Raw genomic sequence first — 21,998 nt, forward strand, 5'->3', positions numbered from 1 at the left:
CTCTGTGATGAAACGGGAAGTTGGCACGCAGCTCTTCCACCGGACTGTGGTTTGTATGAGGAAAACACTTGTGATTGTTTGAGCTGCAAGCTGAATTAGCCACTTTTTCATTTAAAAAAGATTTTTCGTATTTGAGGGAATGACTGACAGACAAATTATGGTTATTCAGACTTAATTATATGGCAAACATTTTCCTACCAGTGATAAACTTCAGGTTTCAAGTGAATATCAAAATTTTAGAAAATTTGTATCTGCCACTGTGAGCTTGACAGCTTCTAAAACTTAAAGACTTTTTTTCTGATGTTATCAATATGCATCATTGTGTGTGGTCATATGCATCAATGTGCTTTTTTGGCATTGTATAATGATACACGTCAGCATTCGGAAGATCTACATAACTCAGTGAACCAGTATTTTCCAAATGACCAATGCGTGACATTACAAAGTCATGCATGAACAAAAGACACACTCAAAGGACGAGATAGATCAAAGGATTCTAGTTTCAGATTCCACATTGCAACCAACCTTGTAAAAACTGCCACTTGAGTTTTGGTGTAGCATTAAAGAAAAGTATCCACAATTATCTAAAAAGACTATTTAAACACTCCTCCTGTTGCAACTACATATCTGTGATAGGCTAGAATTTCTTCATAAATTTCAAGGCAAGCAACATATCACAACAGATTGCAAAAGTACTGTCTTCTCTTAAGCCAGATGTGAAAGATATTTGCAGAAATGTAAAACGATATTACTATTCTTATACTTTTTGTGTTGAAAAATATAGATTTTTTCAATATTATTTTAACGTGTAATAAATAGGTTTATCTTTTTTTAAGGAATCAATTTTTTTAAAGTGTTTCAAATTTCTCAGTTTTATTTTCTAGTATGGTAAATGTCACTAGAAATAGCCTAGACAAATAGAAGCTCTTTGGAGTCCTTAATAACTTTAAGAGTATAAATGTGTCCTGAGAATAAATATTTGAGAATCTTTGCTGTAGCCTGTGCTGTCTAAATCAATCAGGGTTCAATGAGGAGACAGACGCTACAGAATAACTTGAACAGGAAAAGTTTGATATAAATATTAAATATAATAGGGGAGTAACTAAAAAGATGTTCAGAGAATGCTAAAAAAATACCCTCAGGCTAAGGAAAAGTACCCAAGGAAGAACAAACTTGCAAGTGGGGGCTCCTCCCCAAGGCTGGGATTCACGCTTCATATGAAAAGGCGTGGTTGCAGCCAGCTGGAACCAGGGAGAGGCGCCCCTTTCTCCTGCAATGTCCCTTCTGCGCCCTCTACTGACAAAGCTTAATATCATGTTGGCTACAAAGGAGAAATGCTTAAGGCTTCATCCCGGAGCTGGTACTAAAGGGTGAATATGGAGCTGAGAGGTAATAAATTGACAGTTGGCATGCTAACAAGAAAGACACCACGTAATCCTTTTTCTATATTACATTTATTAATATTTCCAAAACTAGTGTTCTAGGGACCACAGTTTTAGAAATCCTGATCTCTGCATGTCGTGGAAGATTTGTTCTCAGTCTTCTGTCCCTTTTATACTTATCCTTTGTTGTTGAATTTTAAAATTCATATGTCAACAACCACATCTGGAAAACACACTCCACTTAGAACGGCTGCCAAGGGCCGAGAACTAGGTGTGGGTATGTGAGAGTTAAATTTTGTAGCGAGATGTTTTTAATGCAGGAAGCAAAAAAAGATTGATGAATCATTAATAAGGGCAATTTAGCAAAATACATCAACAAGTTCTTGCATTCAATGACAATGTTATGACTATTTTCCCATTAGCCCAGATCTCTGGCTACACGGGCTTTGAAAATGCTTAAATTACACATCTCCTGAGCTAGTGTTTCCGCAGCGTAGAAATAAAAATCCTAAAGCTAGAGATACAATACAGGCTGTTTTTCATTTCTCACAGAAAACCGTCAAGGTCTTTGTTGTCCTTCAAGTACTAACTCAAACATATAATCTTACCAGACCCCACCCCCCCAGTCAGAATGAATCTCTCTCTCCTCTGGACCCTGGCTTTTTTTGTGTATGCCTGTATTGAAGCCCTTCCCCAGGAGAACTCATTTTGTAGCTAGTTATGTTTGCTTCGTTCTCTCCCACCAGACTGGGAGCTCCTCAAGAGTAGGGAGCGTGCTTCATTCATCTTGGTATCCCTAGAGCCAAGCACAGTGAGTCACTGTGATAAGCCCCCATCCGTATTTGTTGACCCAAATTGGTTAACTTCACATGAAGGAAGAATGGGAGCTTGAAGTCTTGTGATTATCATTCCTGGTTTGCAAAGGAGCTTGGCTGCAGACAGACACTTAGCTGGTTTTTGCTGTGAGCCATCTTCAAGGCATTTCAGAAACATTGGTCTTCAGCGGAATTCCTTTGAGATAGGCAAAGAGTACAGAATTTATTTGAGAATCCTGGAATGCAGGAAGGATACAGCCTAATTCAAAACCCAGAAAAAATAATTGGGCATTGTTTTATATAGTAATTCTGTTGCAGCTTGTCTAGATTCATTGCTTCCCTTCTCTTTGCCTCCCACTGGGAATCGTGATCATTCATAATTTAAGACAGGACTATTTGGCAGACTCCTAAGATATTGGATAGCATGGTATATATTCTCTGTCCCATTTCAAACCTTCCCAAAGAAGCTCTGTTGGTCAGGATAACCTAGATTATGAGGCAGTAATAAACAGCCTTCACATTTTAGTGCTTAATGCCATAATGGTTTATTTCTCATGTTTGTAAAGTCCACTGTGACTCTTGGCAGCTCTCCAGATCAACTGAGATCAATGCGGTAACACATCAATCTAGGTAACTCTCACCTTGTGGCTCTAACATCTCAAGATCTCAAGATTGTAGAGAGAGCATGGAGATCTCATGTCTGTAGATTCTGTGCTTGGGCTCAGAAGTGACACTTAATACATCAACCACAGCCCTTTGGCCAAAACCAGACACATCTCCCCACTTACTGGCAAAGAACCTGGCAAGTGCAGTCCTCTGTAAAGCCAGGAAGGAGAGGAAAACCAGACATTGGTGAGCTCTGGTAATGTCCACTTCTAAGGGTTTCACAAGGACTTTATAAGTTAAAATGTACAAGTGCCCCTCCCATCAAATCCTTGTAAAGTGACAGTGTGAACAGCTACATGCACTTGACAGAGGGACAGCCGATTGGCAGAGGCATCTTGCTGCTCCCACCTAAGACTAACCTAAGAAGACTAAACCAGAACAGGTCTCCTCACTATCCCCTGAAGCGAAAACCTCTCCTGCACAGGGCAGAAGGGGGAAGTGTATATTTTCTACCTTTCTCATCTATAATCAAATAAGATACAGGTAAATATGGGTGCATATTTGTTTAACAGAGGTGTTCTAACATAGCTGGCTAAGAAGGCAACAAACAATGCAGTTAAGCAAATAACTGGCCATTCCAGAACATCCAGCCTTGAAGAGTTCCCTGATCAGGAAAGGAAGAAAGAATAATGTTGAAAGATTTCAGTCCTCTTTCCAACTTTAATAACTATTTTATTTTAATTTCATATCCTTTTTGATTGTTAATATCATAATTCAACACTTCCAATAAATATTCATTGAATACTTAACCATATGCCTGACTGCAGGAAAGGGGGACCCAAGTATTTTTTGAACAAGTACAATGTTCCAAGTTTCAAACTATATGCTCTTTACAAATAATAAATTATTTTATCCTTTTCACATCCTTTTGAGGTTGTTATGATTGCTCTCATTTTACAGTCCCAGAAACTGAGGCTCAAAGAATAAAGGAGTTTGTCCAAGATCATGGCTAGTAATAGTGGGAAAGTGGAAATCTCAACTCACATCTGTCTGGCTCATTATGAGGGAATCCCACATGTTCACTCCAAGTCAATTAGAACTTAGAACTTATTGGCTTACAGCCTTTTTTAAACTTTCTGTTACTTGAAAGTATAATCAAGAGGGCATTTATTCATTGAAATAACAACAGTTCTATTTGAATAAGGTGAAATTTTAAAAATGTTGATCATCTCTTTTGTGTACTCTTCATTATGCCATAATATCTTTTCAACTTCATCAACTTCCCTTTCTCTCCAGTAACTCATTGAACAGAATGCAGTTCTAGAGCACAGTCCAGAGACGGAATCCCATCCCAGGATTAAATAAGATAATACTCATAAAGCACTTAACAAAATGCCCATAACAAAGTAAGCAGTGTATAAATATCAGCCAATATTTTGTTTGGTGAAGGTCTAAAACATTGGGTCCTTATATCATATAATGAGTGAAAATCTGAAAAAAGAAAATACTAATACTCCTGTAAGAAGTATAAATATCATAAACCTAATAGAACTGAGATGGCGATGAAGATCATTAATGTGTCTGAAGTGACAAGTCTTTAGCTTCAAACAGGCACTCCTGAGGCTTAACATGATCAATTGTGTGTTCAATTATGGAAGAGCAAAAACAAAAACAAATTTACAAATATCATGAAATGTTGGAAAGGTATCGTCAAAATTACAAACAAAAGACAAAACGCAAATAGAGGTTTTGTAATGTTTTTTAGCTCTTTGAGAATAAACTCTCCTTATACTGGATGAGCCTAATGTTTAGACTTTCTTACACTTGCTTTTAGGCACAGTTTCAGGAACCATTATGCACAAACTTAGGGTGATGCTAGTGTGTATTTTTTTACACAATGAGTATGCTTTGTTTTCTGTATACCCAGCATCTAAAGCAGTTCTTGGCACACAGTAGGCTCTCAGGAGGTATTTGTTGAATAAATAACTGATCAGATTTACACAGGATAATATATATGATAAAGACGAAAAATTATTTCAAAATCTGGAGCTGAATTCCTCTTAGGGAGACAACTGCCTTTTTTTGGATAATACATTGTCGTGGTTAATTTTGTGTCAACTGGACTGGGCCATGGGATGCCCAGATATTTGGTCAAACATTATTTTGGGGTCAAACATATATGAGGGTGTTTCTGGATGAGTTAACATTTGCAGCAGTAAAGTGAGTAAAGCAGACTGCCCTCCCTCATGTAGCTGGGCCTCATCCAGTCAATTAAAAACCTGAACAGGACAAAATGCTGAGTAAGAGGGAATTTTTCCTGCCAGGCTGCTTGGGCTGAGACACTGATCTTTTCCAGCCTCCAGACTTGGACTGAAACCTCAGCTCTTTTCGGGTCTTGAGCTTGTTGGCTTTCAGACTGAAACTACACCATTGGCTCTCCTGGGTCCCCAGCTTGCCAACTGCAGATGTCAGGACTTTGCAGCCTCCATAATTAAGTGAGCCAATTCCTTATAATACATCTCTTCCTATAATTATATATATATACTAAATATACATATAAATATGTATTTATATAGGTGGTTGTGTTTCGCTGATGAATCCTAATGCACACATTGATGGAAATTTTATTTGTCAGGACAGCAGACCAGACACTTTGAACTATCTGGCCAATGGGAAACCACTAAAATACTAAATGACATCTTTTTAAAAAGTACCTTTAAAATGCATCACTAAGTAAGCTGGTACAAATATAAGGAATGTGCAGAAGTAAAAACAAACAGGACAAAAGCAGGAGGTCACTGAACTCTAAAACTGACTTTAACTGTGAAGTTTTCTGCTGCACCCTGGAGACACTGAACTTTACTCGGTGGTGGATTTTGGTACAGGAAGAAGGGCTGGGAGACAAAACCAAAGATCTGCTCAGGGTAGCAAATTCTTCTCCTTATTTTCACCCCTTTATAAAGTTGACTTCTAATTCTTACTATTAGTTTTACCTACATATAAAGTCAGTACCCCCAAAGGGCTATAAGGGGGAATTTGGAGCACCTCCAAATTCCCAGTTCATGGAAGACTTTTCCCCATTCAGTCCTTCAGTTCAAGGACTACAAAAGAGAACAGTGCCTTTGTTATAAGAAAACAGCTAAACTTTCTTCATTAAAATTTTTTCTTCACTTAATTATAAAAATATGGAAAATTGCTACCTGCTCAGGACTCTCCCTACTTTACAGAAATCTGCTACCCTAGATTTTGGTGTGAAGAGCACATTGCTTGGAGAGGCCACTAAGGTGACAGCAAGTGACCATCAGGACATCACCCATGGATTTCCCACCATGTACAAGGTGTGCTTAAAAACTCAGCTCCAAATATTGGAGAAATCACATCTCTTTAAAATCAAACTTATCATTCTATGGATGCCTCCCAGGGACAAGGTGTACCATTAAAGTTTCTGTCAAAATAACCAAATTGATATCAACAATAAAGGAAAAAATTGATATGACAGTGGGTCTCTGAGGGGGACTATAAGGGCAGGAAATTTATTTTCAACAGGCACCAAGAAAAAGCAAACTTCTATTCAATTAGATTCCATAGATATCTGCTGAGTTTCTCCTGTGTGCAGGGCACAGGACTAGGCCTGGGCATTAAAAAAAAAAAAAAATGCCAGATAATGTCTGTATGCACATACTCCATTCTAGTGCTATAATCAGAATTTCTTACATCCAATCCCATTTTTTTGTAAATTCTCTTATTAAAGTATAGCCTGCATACAGAAAAACTCATGAGTATACAGCTCAATCAACTTGCACAAGGTGAACACATCTACATAACCTCTACCAGATGAAGAAATAAGATAATACCAAAATTCATTGCTGCTTTGGTTATGCTCTGATACCTTCAAACAGTGACTTTTTGGTAATTTTTCCAGCTTGTATGTTTTTGTCATTGGAAGGGCTAGCTATTCCCTCATCCTTAAGCAGAAGTCCATTATAGACTATCAGATTCTCACAAAACCCTGTGAGGTGGTATTATTATCTTAATTTTCAAGTTGAAGAAACTGAGTTCCAGAGATACATACTTTGCTCAAGAACACCAGCTGGCAAGCAGTGCAACTAAGGTGTAAACTCCAGGATTGACTCCAGAACTGAACCATAATATCATATTCCTTTCCAAATAAGACACAGCCCTATGCATAAGGAGCTTACAGTCTTTAAGATATTGCTAAGGTTTGAATGTTTGTGTCACCTCCAATATACATGTTGAAAATTATTCCCCAGTGCAACAGCATTAAGAAGTGGGGCCTTTAGGAGGTGATTAGGCCATGAGGGCGTCATGCTCATGAATGGGATTAGTGCCCTTTTAAAAGGGCTAGAGGGAACTAGCCAGCCCTCTTTACCCTTTGTCTTCCACCATGAAGGACACAGTAACATGGTGCCATCTTGGAAGCAGAGAGCAGCCCTCACCAGACACAGAACCTGCCAGCACCTTGATCTTGGGATTCCCAGCCTCCAGAACTGTAAGGAATAAATTTCTGTTGTTTACAAATACCAGTCTCTGGTATTTTGTTATAGCACTGATGCTGGAGGAGAGGGTCTGGGGAGGTCCCATGGCCAGCCTCAACCCACCCTGTCCTCTTACCAGGTTGTTGACTGCACCACAGGAAAGAATTCAAGAATAGAGTCACAGTAGAAAGTGAGAATAGGTTTAATCTAACCAATAAGAGACACAGATTTCACAGAGACAGTACAGCATAGCTCCAGAGACTGACTAGGGCCCACACCAAGTTTAATACAAAAGTAAGAAATACACACTTAAAGTTTAGTACAGAGTACAGGCTGGTGCAAGAGAGGGAGCAGCCACCTGCTAAAAGTAAGCTTAACACAAAAGTAAAGCATATACACCGCAGCCTGCGAAGTGTGGGTTGGCCCCAGGAATGAGAGCAACAATTCTGCCTCCTACCAGGATTCCACTTTTATAGTTTCACTATCTAGTACATATTCATGCTATCTAATGAATATTTAACTAAGGGGGTGGTTCCCAGTTATGTAACCTAACCTTGCACCTGATCAGTTGCTCCCCTTTTAGGACATGTTCATTGGTCAAATTCTATCACATGCACTGAACATATTCAAGAATATGCTGTGCTCCTTAGCACCTCCGCTGGAAGGTCATTCAAAGGATAAACTTCATTCCACTGAGCATGATCAGCTACTGGAGTTATATAACCCCTTTCTATTGAGCATGCTCAGCCACTGGATTTGCATAAGTCTGCCCCTTGTGATCTCAATCTCCCCTGTTGGTACCAAAAATAGGTGCAATAAGCAACAGTAACTCTCCTCTAGGGGAGGACTAGGGGGGAGGGCTGAGATCTTGAGGAGTGACTTGAAACCCAGAATTGTGTCTTGTAACCCGAACCCACAAAAACTGAGCACCTCCTGTCTCAGCAGCATGAGTGGACTAATACAGATATCATATACAGTTTTGGGTGCCAACCCAAATATTTCACATACATACCTATGATATATAGATGAATTATATTTATTATAATTATCTCATTTAATTAACCATTACAGCAATATATCATCTCCTTTAATCATTGTAACAAACCTGTGAGGTAGAAATTAAGCTCCATGTGTTACAGATGTGGAAGCTGATGATGAGAAAGGTTAAACAACTTTCCTCTGCATGTAGCCCATAATTAATATAACTCCAGAGCACTGGCTTTTCCCCCTTGCCCATACTATCCATATAATCAAAAGATATCTGTGGAATAGAACAATAAGTGATGTCAACATTCATTTGTGAGTTCAAATTGATAGTAAAAGAGGGCAATACCATTGTCCTGAGAAGATCATTCCCACTCAGTGCTCCCATTTTACAGATGAGGAAGCTGAGAATCAGAGGGGTGAAGTAACTTCTCCAAGATCACACAGACAGAATTGGAAAGATCTGAGACTTGGACTCTGCCGTCCACCTCACAGTCACATTGCAACTGGAGGTCTTCCCCGTGGTGCTGGGATCTAAGAGCCTCAGAGGCAGTAACCATCCTGTACGACCAGGGCACTCACTACATGGCACCAGGCACAAAGGAGGACCCAGTCAATAATCAGTAAATAAATCCCTCTAATAAATCCCTGTGGTTTCCAGTGCCCACATCACACTGCCTCTCTATCAACTTCCATATATAACACTCTGTTTTATGTTTACTTTCTATCCTGACAAAACTCTTGATAAGTTCATCTTCAGTACATGTTCTTTTAAAACTCAGTCTTCCTTCATATTTTATCCTTCTGCCCCTTGGGAAAGGCCACTCTTTTTGCTGATCAGACAGCCTGTTTAGGGAAGTCATGCACGGGAAAAGGGAACAGCTCGCCTGTTGAACTGTCGTCCAGGAGTATGAGCTACATTGGAATTCCCAGCCTGGGAAAATGCCCAGCCTGCTCACAAAGCAATGGTCGAGGTTCAAAGAAAAATAGACACAACATAAGCCTTTCCTTGTGCTAAATGACATCCACACTTACATCCTCACCATATTAATTCTCTTTGTTTCAACTTAACTAAAGTCAAGGAAGGCTTCTCGGGAAGTGTTATTTACATGTTTTAGACAGCCTAAAATGACAAAATGTTCTAATTCCATCTGCCGATAAAAGTCCATTTGACACCAACACTAAACCGTTATTTTCAAATAACAATGGGAACATTTAATTAGAATTAACCTGGCTGCTTGCTTTCACATTAACAATGTACAGTACACTGGCGGTTCCCTGACAAAAGGACAGATTCACATCCATTAAAAATGCTGCATTTTCAAAAGTGCTGCCCACTAGTCGTGTCTAATTATGCATAACACTCTGAAATTAATTACTAGTATTTCAAGTGGCTTGAAGGGTCAGCTGGTCATTAATCCTTTGTATTAGGATCACAGGTTAGGTTAAGTCCTCTTGGGGCTATGACGATAGCTTTGTAATGATTACTTCTACATAGTGAGCCTACAAAATCCCTCCCAAATGGCTGATTATATTTCTCAGTCCCATTTGAATAAAAAAGATAATAGAAGAAAGCATCTAGCATCATGCCTGGCACACAGCAGGTGTGGTAAACATTCATAATTTTCAATTTGATCATTACTGAGGGGCACATGGATCGGGGAAGCTCTTCTTTTCCCTCTTAGACTTCTGCAGTCCATCATCTATAATATCCATTCACTCTATTTATTCACACCACACACACTCACAGGGCACTTGCTCTGTCAGGCACACGTTTTCTCTCAATAGTCATCTCCAAAGAGATCCCCCTCTTGGAGATTCCCAATGCACGTGTTAGAGGTTCTGAGAAATTCCGCAAGGAGTAGGTAGATGATTGATTGACAGATAGATGATACATAGATAGATATAGATAAACACACAGATGACAAAAATATGATTGATTGATTGATTTCCAATATATTCCTTACTTGCGGAACCCTTTTTTTATGGACACCTACTCCCATCCCAAGACAATGGCATTCTGAGGAGCGCACTTTGGGAGCAGTGCAGGACCACGTCTAATACATTGTAGCATGCCCCAGACAGAGATTCTCTCCCTGACCAAACTAGCCAGGCTCCTCTTAGCCCTTTCTCAACTAGGCCTCAAATGTGTTCTGTAAAGACCTGAACAAAACACTAACATAGTTTCTAGCAGCTCAAGGCCAAATCCCTAGGACGACCTTAGCTCCCTAAAAGTACCTGCTTGAGAAAACCCATGGCTGCCAAAAGAATTTACTGTTTGTTCCAGCAACACCTGAAGAAAGGGACCCTGTGTCTCAGCCCCCATGGGAGGGCAGGAACTCAATTTCAGTAAGTGGTACTTAGCAAGCCCAGACAAGTTCCACATGGACCAAACCCCTCTTCCCGCTTCTTGTAATTTTTCACTCCTCTGGCCCTACTGAGCCCCCGCTTGCCCCCCTCCCTGCTCATTTATTCTCCCTTGAAAATGCCCAGTCACCTCTGCACACGTCAAAGTTGAGTTCAGTTCACACTGGACTCTTTTCCCTATTGCAATAGTATGTTACTGATTAAAATCTGTCCTCCACCCTTTAACTAATGTCTGGCTTAGTTTATCTTGGACACCCCACCCACAAGCATAGTTCTGGACAGATTTTAAATCCTCCAAGAATACTCATTAAAGTCAATACTGAAGGGTCTCGCTGATGCAACAGTGAGGTCCAGGTGAGATTTCAGACTACCCTGTCTCCAAAAAGCAGTAACCAGGCATGTTTGTCCACAACAGCAAACTCCAGAACTGGCCTTAGTGTCACACAGATGTCAAAAATCCCAGCTGGTCCACTTAAAGTTGTTGTGTAACCTCTCTGGGTCTCAGAAGTCCTAGTGAGGATTAACTGAGATAATATATGAAGAACTCCCCTGAGATACTGGCAGGGGTTTACCCTCACAGTCACCTAACCCTGTGCCTTGCTACTCAGCCTATGAGTCACAAGCTGTCCCTCAAGACACAGATGTGGAAATCAGCCTTTCCTGTAACTGGGACAAATAAGGGGACTGGGATAAAAATTTTGGCCAGTGGGAGCCAGTAATTTTTTCAAGCCTGTGCATGCATGCACGCACATGCACGCACACAGCATTTGTATAGATTTTTCCAAGCATGACATGAGACAAAGGAGCATTCAGTGGCAAGAATGAAAACTCCAGATTAGTATCAGATGTCCCACGCTTGAAGCATTCCTCAGCCTCACACCACCTCAGCAAAGCCATGCGTGGCCCTTCATTTGGATCCCCTCACACTGTTCGTGGAGCAAGTCAGCTCTTCCCAGCCCCAACTCCCAAATTTAACTGCAGGTCTACCTGCCCTCCGAACGGCTTTCCCATGGCATGACCTGCCCTCATTAACAGGTAATTGTGCTCTCATATAGCAAAGTTTTCCTCTATCTAACCCTACAGCTACACAGATCCCAAGAAAGCTGGTGTCAAGTCCAAAAATGGCCTCTAAGGAGGCAGCTGGGGTGTAAGGCAGTATTTCCTAATCTTCAATCACTCAAAGAGGACCTTCATGACTTTTCCCATATATTCATATATTTATACCATCTCTAATCTATGATGGAATAATGGCCCTCCCAAAGATGTTTACATCCTAATCCCCAGAAGCTGTGAATATGTTATTTTCCACAGCAAAAGGGAGTTTGCAGATTTGATTAAATTAGGATCTTGAAATGGGGAGATTACACTGGATTATCCAGGTGGGCCCAGGTTCCTTATAAGAGGGAGACAGGAGCATCAAAGTCAGGAAAGGGAGCCATGGCGACAGAAGCAGAAGTTGGAATGGTAGGAGGAAAGGGTCTCAAGCCGAGGAAGGCGGGCAGCTTCTAGAAGCTGGAAAAGGCGAGGGTTCAAATTCTCCCCTGGGGCCTCCAGAAGGAGTACGGCCCTGCTAGCACCTGCAGTTTAGGACTTCTGACCTCCATAACTGCAAGATAATAAATTTGCGTTCTTTTGAGCCACTAAGTTTGTGGTCATTTGTTACAGCAGCAATACAGTACGATCTTAACCTCTCTTAAGCCTCATTCATAAATAGGGAAAATCTACTTCACTCAAACTATTCGTGGGAAGATTGGATGAAATAGCATATGCTCACTCTCACAGCACCAAGCCCGACACACAGTAGGTATTCAACAAATGAGCCTAAACTGGAGTCAATAACCATTTCCTAAGTGTGCAGAGGTGACAGAACCTTTATGGGGACTTCCGATATATAATGACAGGGCACAAGACCTTTTCCCAGGGGCTGGGGTACACTCTGGTGGCCTAAACTGCTGTGGTGGTTGCTGTTGTGTGTGTGTGTGTCGTTTATTTGTATGTGGATTGGGCTTTTAAGATGTTGCAAGCTTGGTGATGCGTAGGATGCATCTGCCACGTTTTGTAACCTGGCTTTGCACTTCAGTGAAGAACGTTAACGCGGAGAATGAAGGAAAGACAGGGTGAGAGGAAAGGAGGCAGAAAGGCAGAGCAGCAGGAAGAAGGCAGAATGAACAGCAGCAGGTCTCCAGTGCTGGAGGTGACTTATCGATCTCAGATCTGCGCAGAAAGCTGAGCAGAGGCCCCACCAGGAAAAAACTGAACTAAGTTCCTCACGCTGGTTTTCCCATACCCAGTTTCCTCATCTGTGGCCAATGCCTGCCCCCTTGTGGAAATGCTTCAAACTGCTTGTATTTTTTTAAATGCAAGGAAACTTGGGAAGGCCCACAATTAGAAATGTGTTAAGCTTTCACTTTCAAAGGTTTCCCATTGCCTGCAAGATAAAAATCACTAGACAAAAGTCCTTTACGCTGCAGCCCCTGCCTACCGAGACACCTCCTCTCCAGGCACTCTCCCACCAGCACTTTATGCGCCAATAATAACAAGCCCCCATCGTTTCCCAATAGTTGAGTTGAGAAGAGGCTAACTTGGGAATCAGATAGACCGGGATTGTTCAAAATCCTGATCCTTTTGCCCCTAGCTATGTGACTCTGGGTAAGCTATCTAACCACTGGGCTTGTTCGTCATCTGTAAAATGAGGATAATAATAGCACCCACCTCCTACAGTTGCTGTAGAGTTAAATGAGCTGAAGTAGCTTATGGAGCTACTATGCCCCCAATGCCCTTTAGCTGCTATTTGTAAATGTAGAGGATTCATAAAGCAAATGTACTTCACAGGGCCTGCTTTTCCAAAGCCTTATAGTTTCAAATATTGACCTTGCAAAGGACAGGACATTTCCCCCAGGGCATTGAGTCTCTGTTGCAAGATAAGAATCATAACACAGCAAGGCTGCTGGTTCTAAGACAGACAAGTTACTAATTGATATGTAAAGTTACTAAAAAGCTGCTAGAGGGAAAAGGAATGTCGGCTAAATCCAGCCTTTGTTAGTGGATCACTTAATTGCCTAACAGAGTGTCATCTGACTTGTTTTTACTGAATGTTACCAGCTTCTATTGTAAAACTTGTTAAACTATATTAGCAAAACCCCACCTATGTCTCTTCCTGTAACTTCTTGGTCTGGAGAATAAATTCAGGAAGAGAACCCCAATTCGTGGTTCATTTCCCAAATGGCAGGAACGCCTCTATCTTGAGGGTTCGGGGAGATTAACCCCCTTCTGGGGCTTCTCACTGCTCAAAAGAGATGGGCATTGGGTAATCTTTGGCGGCTCCGTCACCCAGGAGAAAAGGGGTGACAAATCCGTGGGAGGCAAAGCAACAGTAAACATGTTTTTTCTACCTCCAAGCCAGTCACTTAACAAGCATTTATTATGAACTCCCCCCGGCTGACAAAGAAAGCACAGTCTCTGCTTTAAAGCACTTGCAGAAGAGATTACATTTTTAATTTGATAAAGGCAGTGTTAGAGTTAAAGATAGCTTGCATTCCCCCCAAAAAAGTAAAACCTAAGAGAAGGGATTGTAGGCACTAATTTATTGAGGGGAGTGGTCCTAGGGACAGGGAGCCTGAGAAGAGTGAACCAGGGCAGGAGGGAAAGCCAATGCGGGGCTCTATCAAGCTGGATCGCGCTCTGGGCAATTGGGGATTGGCCTCACCAGGGACTCTCTAAGCAGCAGTGAGGAATGTGCTTCCTCTCTACTGCAGGAAGGAGAACATTCATCTGCCAGCTCCTGGCTCTCAGTGGTCAAGATTTGCCCCTTGGGGGATTAACTCTCTGCCCTCGCAGGTTTGTGCAGTGCCTCGGTGTCAGGCAAGCCCGGGGGCAGAAAGCAAGGCAAGCAGGACAGCTGGGGAGATGCAGTCAGGGGGCACCCCTCAAAGCTAGCATCCCCAGAATGGCTGGAATAGAAGGTGGGCAGAGAGGATGCCAGGTAAAGCCCCAGAGGTGTCCAGCGATGGCACAGGAAACTGTGGGAGTAGAGGAGAGGCCTCAATCTAGCCCAGCCTTTGGGCAAAGGGATGAGATTTCACTGTATAAAGGTTCCTGGATGGCTATGCCAGGTCTAGGAGTGGGTAGCCAAATCAGGGCAGAGAAGAGGCTGACGAAGGGCTGAGCCAGGGCAATGCCCGAGGGTGGAGAGCTGAGGCAGGAGGGACATGCATGTTCAAAGAATAATGAAGAAGTAAAATCCGCAGGGCTCGTTAGCAACTGGGTGGAGGTGGGAGCGGGATAACAGTGGTCAAGGGTAATGTGCTTTCTGACCTGAGTGCCTCCATCCAAGACAGGAGGGAAAAGGAGAGTTCGGCTCTTGGGATGGATACTGAGCTCTGACATGCCATGATCAACTTACCTCTGGGATGCCCAGTGCAGAGGGTCAAGAGGCTTGTGGGTACTGGAGTCTGGTGGTTAGGGAGGCTTTAATGCTGGCCTGTGGAGAGGTGGAACAGGATCTTGAAAAGGACTTGGTATGCCAGGTTTTCTGTTGATGCCCAAAGACCAAGAACATGATAGGTACCAAGTCCCCACATTCCCAAGCAGTGTTAGGTCACTGGTACAGGGCTCAACAGACTGGTAAGCCACTGTCAGGTTTCAAGAACACCCACCTCCAGCCCATGACAGTGGAGAGATTGAAGAGGAGAGAGAAGGTGTCTCAGGAGAGAGCTGTTGCTGTGCTGTGCGTCTCTCCTTCTCCTGCTCCTCACTGGCAAGCCAGGAGGGGACGCAAAGACTCGTGTTTTCCCACAGGCCAGATGTGGCTCATCTGGGAAGGAACCAAGCTCAAGCCATCTTATAAGGGACACTGGCCAGAAGAGTGGCCTGGAAAGACAAAGTGACCCAGCAGAGATGGAGACCAGGGACACCTAGGGGCAGAGGGCTGCATCTGCTGGAGAAGACTGTGTGCTTCAGGGTTGCTGTGGTCAGAGAATCCAACAGGGGTGCTCCCAGCAAGAGAAACAGCATTTCAAAATCTGCCATGCCCAGACAGCACCTATGTCTGTATATATCTGAGCCCGTCCAACACTTCCTTCCTGTCTTATACTGTTCCTGGAACCAACTTGCCAGTGCCCTCAGAAGTGGATTCTTCAGCCCCAGTCCAGCCTTCAGATGACTGCAGTCCCAGGTGACATCTGACAGCAACTTCATGAGAGACCCTGAGCAAAAACCCCCAAATCAGTCACTCCCAGATTCCTAACCCACAGAAACTATGAAAGATAAGGGCTATTCTTTCAAGCCACCAAAGGTAGGGGTGAATTGCTATGCAGCAATAGATAACTGATACATGTTTCCACCCCACAACTACTGAGCCAAGACGGGAGGGTTTCCTTTGATGACTGACTAAAGTTAGAGGACAAAGCAGACTGAAGCAGCATCTCTGGGAATCCTGACATTCGTTGCTTCCGTGAAGCTTACAATCAGACAATAGTCAGCGCCACCAAGTGGACATTTTTAAAACTCCTCTCGTCAAAGCTTTTTTCATTTTATAGTCACAGGCAACTAAAAGCCCACCATCACCATCACCAAAATGCTGATTTGGATCATGTGTGCCTCTCTGCTGCTTACCAGCTGGGACTGTAAGTCCTTCCATGGGCCTCTCAAGAAGTCTAGTTTGGAAGATCAGACAGGAAAACCAAATACAAACAGTATAAAAAAGTGATGTCACAAAAGGGTGTTCAAAATGTTGGGTCTGTAGCTGTCTGAGGAAATAAATTAGGTTTAAAAAAAAAAAAGAATTTTACATGAAATTTTTATTAACCAAAAATCCTTTTCTCCACATTAGATACTTTTAATATCTGTTCAAAGAAGCACCAAATTATTAGCCCTCTTGGGTGCCACACATCCCAGGGAGGCTTGTCGGAGCCTCTTGGAGGTAGAAAAGAGCTGCTAGGCTCTTGAAGGATCGAGGTGAAAATGTGTTGGGCTGGAGTGTGAGTGAGGGGGACAGCAGAGTCAGAAGAGAAAAAAGAATTCAAAGTCAAGTTTACTGATTCTGATGTCTGTGCTGTCTCCCTGAAAGCAAACAGAGGCACCAACCCACCCCTAAGTCTTGCTTCACATGGAATGGATGAGACCACAACCGGGATTAGCTGCAATCCACTCAACATTAGCTGCAATCCACTCAACAGCAAGGTCATCCTCGCTTGGCCCAAGGCCCAAAGCACTGTGTTCCTGTGCCATGCCGGGTCCCATCTCTTTCATCATTCTGGCACAATACTAAGGAAGAGAAATGGCAAGAGGAGCGTGGCAAGGGCCTGAGGCCCCCAGGTCATTACAAAGGAGGAAGTTCAAGGTCAAGCAGACCCCCACCCAGGTTCACAGCAGCCACACCCTCCAGGGAGGTCCATGATCTTCTTTCCTTGCCCCTCCAGGGCATTCCTCCCATTCAAGGCCATTCCTCACATACAGTATATGGCCCGTACTATATATGCACCAGGCACCGTGCCACATGTTGGAGATATGAGGGTGAGTGTAAAAAAAGACAGACAAACAGCACTGCTCCTGTCTCATAGAACTTCAAGGTTGATGGGGCCATTGGCTGGGGCCAACACTGAGGATTTACCTCATTGGTATAAAGTTAAGGAACCTCCCACAGCCCAGAGACCCTTCATTGTGGATATTTTGGTGTATTTCCTTCCAGTTTTTTCCACTTATGCATATACAGTATTTTACTGAATCTACAACATGATTGGTTTTAAGACACACCATTACTTTATGTGCCACTAAGAACACTGCCAATTAAACTGATACACTAACAATTGTAAGACACCACTGGTTTCAGTGATAGTGAAATATACTAAGGTATGTCTTTGCATTAACAAAATACAGTTTGATGTGTTTTAATACAATTGGGGTCACTTCACATTATATCATAACACATATCATGTATGCTGTCCTTTCTTTAGATTTATACCATGAGGATTTTCTCACATCACTCATCTATGACCACTGTATATAAGAAGTGGTTTGATTAAAGAAGACAACACAATAAATGCAGTCCATTTATTAGAAAAAACACTCCAAACATTCACAGTATTAGTTCTCTTACACAGTTAGCTCTAGGCCAGGGGACACTTGGCAATGGCACAGAAAAAGGATTCCATGACTGCATCCAAAGGATTTTGCTTACACCACAAAAGGAGTTTTAAGGCAGTGTACTTCAAGGCTTTGAAAACTACATCTATGACATAAACACGACATTCAAAAACTACTCGGCCCTCAAAATGCCTCCAATACTATCAAATCACTGAACTAGTCAAGATGAGGGTCACTGTCAGGAACAGATAACAGAGTCCCAAAAGCAATCCAACATGCTGCCAGTATAGAGGGGGCTGATTAGAGACCTCCTTATGTTAACACAGGTTGTAGATGCTATTTGTGGGCTTCCACTCTCACACGTTTTTATTTCACATAAACATATTACATTGTCCTTGGAGAACAAGTACAATACAGCAACACATCAAAAAAATTACACATCACAATCAAGCGGGCTTCAGCCCAGGGATGCAAGGATGTTTCAACATACACAAGTCAATAAATTGATGTGATACATCACATCAACAAAATCAAGGGCAAAAACCATGTCATTATCTCAATAGCTGCAGAAAAAGAATTTGACAAAATTCAACATCCCTTTATGAAAAAGACTCTCAGCAAGATAGGTATAGAATGAAATTATCTCAACACAATAAAAGACATTTATGACAAACCCCCCACCAATATCATCCTGAATGGGGAAAAGTTGAAAACTTTTTCTTTAAGAACAGGAAAATGCCCACTCTCACCACTCCTATTAAACATAGTATTGGAAGTACTAGCCAGAGCAATCAGGCAAGAGAAAGAAATAAAGGGCATCCAGATTGGAAAAGACAAAGTCAAACTGTCCCTGTTAGCAGATGACATGATCTTATATACAGAAAAACCTAAAGATGCTACAAAAAAACTCTTAGAGCTAATAAACTATTTCATTAAAGTTGCAGGATACAAAATCAATATACAAAACTCAATAGCATTTTTATACTCCAATAACAAACTAGCAGAAAAGGAAATAAGAAAGCAAGCATATTTACAAAAGTCACCAAAAAAATAAAATACCTAGGAATCAACTTAACCAAGGAAGTGAAAGATCTCTACAACAAGAACTACAAATCACTGTTGAAAGAAATTAAAGAGGACACAAAAAGATGGAAAGACATTCCCTTCTCTTGGACTGGAAGAATTAACATTGTGAAAACGTACATACTACCCAAAGCGATCTACAGATTCAATGCAATCCCCATCAAAATACCAATGACATTCTTCACAGAAATAGAAAAAACAATCCTAACATTCATATGGGACAACAAAAGACCCAAATAGCCAAAGAAATCCTGAGCAAAAATAATAAAGCTGGAGGCATAACACTACCTGACTTCAAATTATACTACAAAGCCATAACAACCAAAACAATATGTACTGACCAAAAAAATAGACACTCTGACCAATGGAGTAGAATAGAAAACCCAGAAATCAACCCACATATTTACAGCCAACAGATATTTGACAAAAGCAACAAGAACATACATTGGGAAAAACACTGCCTCTTCAATAAATGGTGCTGGGAAAATTGGACATCCATATGCAGAAGAATGAAACTTGACCTGTACCCCTTGCCATATACCAAAATCAACTCAAAATGGATTAAAGACTTATTATAAGACTATAAACTATAAAACTACTAAAATAAAACATAAGAGAAACACTTCAGGAAGTAGGACTGGGCAATGACTTTATGAATTAGACCCCAAAAGCACAGGCAACAAAACAAAAAATAAAAAAAGTTTCTGCACAGCAAAAGAAACAATTAACAGAGCAAAAAGACAACCTACAGAATGAGAAAAAATATTTGCAAACTATGCATCTGACAAAGGAATAATTTCCAGAATATAGAAGGAACCCAGACAACTGAACAGTAAAAAAAAAATTAAAAAACTCAATTTAAAAATGGGCAAAGGAGCTGAATAGGCATTTCTTGAAGGAAAACATACAAATGGCCAATAGACACAGGAAAAACTGCTCAACATCAATCAGCATCAGGGAAATGCAAATCAAAGCCACATTGAGATATCATCTCATCCCAGCTACACTGCCTATTATCAAAAAGACAGAATAATAAATGCTGGTGAGGATGTGGAGAAAGGGGAACACCCCTACACTGTTGGTGGGACTGTAAATTAGCACACCCATTATGGAAAACAGTATGGAGTTTCCTCAAACAACTACAGATAGAGATACCATATAATCCAGTGAGTGATCCCACTGCTGGGATATACACAAAGGAATGAAAATCATCATGTTGAAGGGATGCCTGCACTCCCATGTTTATCACAGCTCTATTTATAACAGCCAAGATATGGAACCAACCTAAATGTTCATTGTTGGATGTCTGGATAAGGAAAATGCAATATATTTACACAATGGAATACTACTCAGCCATAAAAAAGGAATGAAATTCTGCCATTTGCAACAACATAGATGAACTTAGAGAAAATTATATTAAGTGAAATACGCCAGGCACAGAAAGAGAAACAGTTCATGTCCTCACTCATAAGTTGGAGCTAAAAAAAAAAAAATGAATAAATCAAAAAAGAAATAAAGAAAGATACAACAATCACAATAATTTGTTGAACTTTGCAAAGGAGAGAATGGAACTGAGGCCACCAAAGGTGGGAAGGGGTCGGGGGGGTAGGAAAGAGTTAGTGAGAAATTGGTAGAGGACCATAAAATGATTATATTGTATAATGTTCAATATATTAATTATCATGATTTCAGTATCATATATTGCATACAACTATTGATATTCAACACAGTATCCCACAAATATGTACAATCAATTACGTTTCAATTAAAAAAAAAAAAACCACACTCCAGATACTCCCAACAAAGCCTGCCCTATCCACAGCCTTCTCTACACATTTGTTGACAACTCAATCCTTCCTTTCACTCTTATCAAAAACCTTGGGAGGCATCATTGACTTCTCTCACTCACTCTCACATTAAATCCACCAGGAAATTCTTTTGACTCTACCTTCAATATATACGCCATTATTGAACTTTCCCCTCACCACCTCCACCGCCACCACTGAGCCATTGTCATTTCCTGCCTGGATTATTGCAATAGCTTCGGCACAACAGCCAGAGCAATCTTTTAAAAGATTTTTAAAATTACATCACTGTTTTGCTCAAAATTCTAACAATGGCTCTCCAAATCCAAAACCAAATCCCTAAAATGGCCACTATCACCTTACACTTTCCATTCTCAAACTGTGCACCAAAGCACCCCAGGGCAGCACAGTGAATTCATAGAGACACTACAGGACATTTTCCATTTTCTAAGTTAGCCCAGCAATATTAATAAGAATACTACTATTAAATCGTTAGGACCTAACTACTTATAAACCCAAACTGTTAGGCATTTTCTTTGATGTAGGGGCATCATGAAATATTACTGAGACACTAAGGGCACCATGGGCCTAGGAAGTTTGGGAACTTTTGCCCTACCCAATCATCTCTCTGATCTCGCCTCCCAAAACTGTCCCCTTTATTCACTCTACTCCAGCCACGACCTCCTCATGCTCCTCAGCTATACCTGGCACAGGCCTGCCTCGGGGCCTTGCACTGCCTGACTCATCTAAAACGCCCTTACTTTAGATATTCAAGTGCCTAACATCTGCACTTTCTTTATGAAATGTTCCAATGCACCTCCTCATGGGTCTTCCCTCACTGCCTGCACTAGTTTGGGCTGCCATAACAAAACACCACAGACTGGGTGACTTAGCAACATAAATTTATTTTGTCACAGTTCTGGAGGCCGTAAGTCCAAGATGGAGTTTCCAGCCAAATCATTTGCTGGTGAGGACTCCTCTGGGCTTCTAGACAACCACCTTCTTGCTATGTCCTTACATGGCCTTTCCTCAGTGCATGCACGTGGAAAGAGAGAGGGAGAGCTCTCTGGTGTATCTGCCTGTAAGGACACTAATACTGTTATATCAGGGCCTCACCCTTATGACTTCATTTTTTTTTTTTTTTTTTTTTTTTTGCTGGCTGGTACAGGCATTGAATCCTGGTTTATCAGCACCACGCTCTAACCAATTTAGCTAACTGGCCAGACTTCATTTAATCTTAATTACTTCCTTAGAGGCCCCATTTCCAAATGCAGGCACACTGGGGGTTAGGGCTTGAACATATGAATTCTGGGGAGACACAAACATTCAGTTCCTAACACTACCCTATCTGAAATTGTAATCCCATCCTCTCCAACA

This window comes from Cynocephalus volans, chromosome 9, assembly GCF_027409185.1.
Source record: "Cynocephalus volans isolate mCynVol1 chromosome 9, mCynVol1.pri, whole genome shotgun sequence".
NCBI classification, from domain to species: Eukaryota; Metazoa; Chordata; class Mammalia; order Dermoptera; family Cynocephalidae; genus Cynocephalus; species Cynocephalus volans.